The sequence below is a fragment of the Triticum dicoccoides genome, chromosome 6B, assembly GCF_002162155.2.
Source record: "Triticum dicoccoides isolate Atlit2015 ecotype Zavitan chromosome 6B, WEW_v2.0, whole genome shotgun sequence".
NCBI classification, from domain to species: domain Eukaryota; kingdom Viridiplantae; phylum Streptophyta; class Magnoliopsida; order Poales; family Poaceae; genus Triticum; species Triticum dicoccoides.
Genome location: NC_041391.1, coordinates 6,474,064 through 6,479,301, shown reverse-complemented (window position 1 = coordinate 6,479,301; position 5,238 = coordinate 6,474,064). Strand labels below are relative to the sequence as shown.

Genomic DNA, 5,238 nt, shown 5'->3' with positions numbered 1-5,238 from the left:
ACTCGCACGTCTCAGGCTACATGCAAACAGACCTCAAAGATAAACATGCATGACTCTACTGGAGCATTACGACCCAACAAGCACACGTCAATCCCCATGCGCAGCTAGCCCACTAGTGGTTTGTCGAACAGTGCAGTTGAAAACGAATTATTTCATGATGTTCTCGTAGTGCATCCGGATCTTTCCGCGCATTCTGAGGTGGCGGTCAATCGCATCATCATTAGAGGAGAACGCGGCGGCACAGGCGCGGGAGAGGAAGCGGCACTGGTGGAAGTCCCTCGGCGGCCAGCCCCAAACATCTTTTGCGAGATAACCGTCTAATCTTGCCAGCACCAAATATCTCTTGCGAGATAACCGTCTCGTGGATGTGGATTTTTAGAGCACCTGCACCCCGGCCCTGCTATCTTGGCTCTCCAACACCGCTTTACGATCCGTGCGACACAACTAACTTTATGTATGATTTTTTTTGTTTCTCTCATATAGAACATGTTTTGAAGGTCAAAGTTTTGCAGCATGGCAAAGCTTCCTAACTAGAATTTAGGATAAATCTTTTATAATTTTTTGTCCGACATAAATACTAGAAATATTTTTTTAATCAAACAAAACTTATTTTCGATACTTATGTTTGACAAAAAATTCTGAAAGATTTATCCTAGATTCTAAATAGAAAGCTTTGCCACGCGGCACAGGTTTGAACTTAAAGACATGTTCTATGTGAGAGAAACAAAAAAGGAGAAATCTAGTTGCAAGAATCGCGATGCGGAAAATGAATCTAGTTGCACGTATATGTTTTCGATCTAATCCCCGTGAGCGTCTTCCTCCACACAGCTTTAATCTCCCATGGAAAATAGGGAAAATCCCAACCTGTGCTCGCGTTCGCGCCACCTTGCCGGCAGGCTCACTACATGCTTCCCCAGCTACTCACTTGTTGCTCGCTGTAGCAGCGCAAGAGGCAGCACCCGGCCGGTGCCCATCGCCGCTGCACGCGATGCACCCGCACACGTCACCACCGTCGTAATATCCGGCGGCCGTCGCAGCACCAGCTTGCCCACTTCATAGGTTATGGCCGTCACCGAACTTGGTCCAGCCGTCCTTGCCATCATAGCATGGATGCTCACCGTCCCCAGCATCGCCTCGTGCTGGTTTTAGCTCTTATCATGCCGGCACCAGCTTACCTCCGTGTGTCGGTTGTAGCCCTACCATGCACCGTTCGCAGTAGTTTGCGTCGTCCCCCAGCATTAAGTTTCTCCCAGCATCGTCCAGGCCATAGTATTTCACACGAGGTAATTAAAGGCTAAAGCACATACAAAGAACAAACTAGTTTTTGAATCACGAGGCAATCGGGCGACCTTAAATCTGCGTGCCCAGTACCTGCGTGCTACTAAAAATCGTCTCCCTGGCAAGCATGTCATCATGTTCCTCTTCTCATCTATTTTTTCGTTATTTAAGACCAAACTCAGAAAACAGCTAATTTGCACTGAATAAGCAGGGTAAATAAACAGCCTGATTCTGATTCTCAAGAATCCAAACAAAGGGGGCCAATATGTATAGACACTAGTAGGCGAGGGCATAACATTTATGCACAACGAACTGATCAATAACTATAAAAGATAAGAAGATATTATATTGCTTAGATAAAAAATATTCCATCATAAAAATCCTGGATCATCGCAAATGTCGTACATATTATGTTTTCCTCCGTATTTATCTTGTTGGTTGATTACCCTGTTGGCTCACGAATCCTCTTTGTAGCACACTCATCCTCATTGCGATCAGGCGGGCCAACATTGGTTGAAAATTGTTTCTTAGGGCTCGATGCTTTCTTGCACCTTAGAGCATTCATTAAGGCCTGCTCGAAGCGTTCTTGCTCGTCGGTGTGCTGTGCTGCGTTGGAGGCGAATGCGAGACGAGGTGAGACTAGGCTGGGACGGTATCTCCAGGATTGGCGCTCCTGCGGTGAAACTGCCGGTAGGTGGATCTGTTGGTCCATTGCATGGAACCACCAACCTCCTGCTTGGTGTTGTGGTGTCGTATTTGTAGTGATGCTCATGTAGCCTGTAACACAACATCCTGTCACCGTAATCAAACCAGGCGCCCCATGATTTGGTGCGTCGGGTCCGTGGTGTGTGTGTGCATGGGTGCGTGCGTGTGTGGTGCATGGGTGCGCGTATGTGCGCGCAGCAGCCGCGCCGTAGACGCAGGAGGTGGTTGGTGAGCAGGGCGGTGTGATCGGGTCAGACTAGAGCGGGCTCGGCCCGACCCAGGCGCGTGTGTGCGCAGAATGGGCACGGCCAGAGCGGGCCAGGTCATGGCTTGGCTAGGCGGGGGACGTGCGGGTCGCGCCCGGCGTGTGCTTCTTCTTCCTCCTGTCATCCTTCCTCCTCGAGTCATTTAAGCGCAGCAAAGAGAAAAAGAGAGCAGAGAGGAGCTGGGTCTAGCTAGGGCAACGCCACGACAACATCAATTGGTATCAGAGCTCAGGGAGGAGTTCGCCGGCGACAATGGCGATTGTGCCACACGGCAGAAGCGCGGGCGGATCAGCATCGTTGGCGATGCCGAGGCTCACGCCGGACAATTACACCGTGTGGACAATCAAGGCGCAGGCGGTTCTCGGCCTCCACACCGTGTGGAAGGTGGTGGCGCCGGGCGACGCGGCGGTAAATGCCAGGAAGTGCAAGGCAGAGCGCGCGTTGGTCCTCGGGGCGCTGCCGGAGGATGTGCTGGTGCAGGTGGCGACGAAGCTCACCGCCAGGGAGGTATGGGACTCCCTGAAGGTGAGGTTCGTCGGCGCCAATTGGGTCCGCGCGGCGAGGCTGGCGACGCTGCATGGAGAATTCGACCGCCTGAAGATGGCGGACGGCGAGGCGCTAGATGCATACGTCGACAGGCTAGCAGGGATGACGGCGAGGTATGCGATCCTCGGGGAGACGCTGGGCGATGCGGCACTCGTGAAGAAGCTGCTGGACACCGTCATGGATTTGCTGTTCCCCGTCGTCGCCGGCATCGAGCAATTCTGCGACGCGACAACCATGGCGTTCGATGAGGCGCTCGGGCGGCTGCGTCCGTTCGACGAGCGAATTCAGCGCCGTGCACAAAACGACAGCCAGCATGGCGGCGATCAGCTGCTACTGACCACAGTGCACTGGCAGGTGAGGGAACGGCGGCAGGGGGAGCACGCGATGACGACGACATGCGCAACGTGGCGACGAGGGACGGAGACAACAAGTGCGGGCGCTGCTACAAGTGCGGCGAGCGCGGTCACTTCAAGCGGGACTGTCCCCAGCTGCGGAGGGCTCCGGCGGCGGAGCAGGCGCTGCTGGCCAACACCGGCATCGATGACGACGGCCTCCTCTAGGCCATGGCTTAGGGGGAGAGTGTTGGCCACAAATAAACCACCGCGACAATCAGGGCACAGCGAGCGTGCGCGCGGTGGCTGCGTTGGGTCCGTGGTGTGCGTGTGCATGTGTGGTGCATGGGTGTGCCTGTGTGCACGCTGCAGCGACGCCGTAGACGTAGGAGATCGTTGGCGAGCAGAGCATTGTGATCGGGTCAGACCAGAGTGGGCTCGGCGTGACCCAGGCGCGTGTGTGCGTGGAGTGGGTGCGGCCAGAGCGGGTCAGGTCGTGGCCTGGCTAGGCGGGTGACATGCGAGTCATGCCCGGCGTGTACCCGGGGTATAAGAGGACTTGCGGGGCTCGTTGTAATGGCTGGGGGTGTCGAGCTCGAGCTCGGGAAAGATTGGCGTTCGTGCGCCGGAAAAATCCCACGCCGTGTGCTTCTTCTTCCTCCCGTCAAGCTCCTCCTCAAGTCGTTTGAGCGTAGCAAAGAGAGAGAGAGAGCAGAGAGGAGCTAGGGCTAGCTAGGGCAACGCCACGGCAACATCAATCATCATTGACTTTCATGTCGAAGGTGTAGCTCAGTTCCCAATTGCCAAACAGGCTCATCCCCTGCAGCGGTGGCATGACCGAGAATCATAGCCATTGCTCGTCGGCAAGGCGCATAGCGATGCATAACTTTCCACTCATGTTGAAGGCGTGCATCGCCGCAATGACCGCCCCGGTGAACTCCTTCGGGAGGTGATATATGCAGTGTGTTTCACTAGCCACATCGATCACTATTATCTTATCTGACGCCTGGCGATACTCTAACGGTTCAGCTAATACGTACAACTTGCCATCGATGAGCACCGGTGGCGTGAGCTCACAGTTGTGTCTCGCGTGGCATGGGAGTAGGTGTGGGTTCCGGCGCCACCCGTCGTGGCCGCCTAAAGTGTACACGTCTAGGTAGTGGCCGGAGTCATCCCGGTCGTGAAGGGCGGTAGTACCGCTTAGTGCAGTACTACAACTCCTTCCACCACTGGCACTATCGCTGCTCATTCATTACTAGGGAAAACCTTGTAAACAGAATTTTAGCAGCGGCGTGGTTTAAAAACAAACACTACTGCTAATTAGCAGTAGCGAGCTTCAGGAAACCGCGCTGCCAATAACGCAGTAGCAGTAGCGCTCTAGGTGAAACAAGTGCTACTACTATAATTGCCACGGCGATGCCTCCAGGCTAGATATAGTAGTAGCGCCCTTCTTCTGGACGCGCTACTGCTAAAGTACTTAGTAGCAGCATTTTTCTTCAAAACTTGCTGCTGCTAAGTATCACCCCCCTTGCAACTAATTAAGTTTAGTCCCATACTGCTAAGCGAACAAGGTGTTTACCACCTTAAATATGTTAATTCTCAAACTATCTTGAGCATTAGGTCTTCATTGAACTATATGTGTAGGATTTGTGACTGCAATATGAATCCTCGCCTGTACCTATACAGGTACGGTGAGGATTCACGTTGACTATTTAGATTCTACACAAAAAGATCAACGATGACCAATGTATATTTTTGATGTTTTTACATGCTTAGACTTAGCAGTAGCGTTTTTTAGGACAAAGCGCTACTGATATTGGTCTTAGTAGTAGCGCACTCCCTATACCCGCGCTGATGCTAAACCAAACAAAACACGTGGCCCGACCGGCCCCCCGCACGCTCATCTCTCAATCGTCCCCCTCCGCCCGACGCCGGCAGCTGCGGTTAGGATTTCTCCTCCACCACCGCCGCCGCAGGTGATGCTCCTCCCCCCTCTTGCCGCCCCTCTGCTGCTCCTCCACCCTCTCGCCGCCCACTCTGTCACTGCCCGTGAGCTCTGGCCGGGCGCCTTTGGCCGACCGCCCTCGATCCCCTCGCCGGCCGCTGTCGTC

At 53.9% G+C, this 5,238-nt stretch overlaps 1 pseudogene; it reads left to right on the top strand.

The window, feature by feature from the left end:
* Positions 1 to 2,758: 2,758 nt before the first annotated feature.
* On the top strand, positions 2,759 to 3,355 carry LOC119326326 (annotated as a pseudogene).
* The last annotated feature ends 1,883 nt before the right edge of the window (positions 3,356 to 5,238 follow it).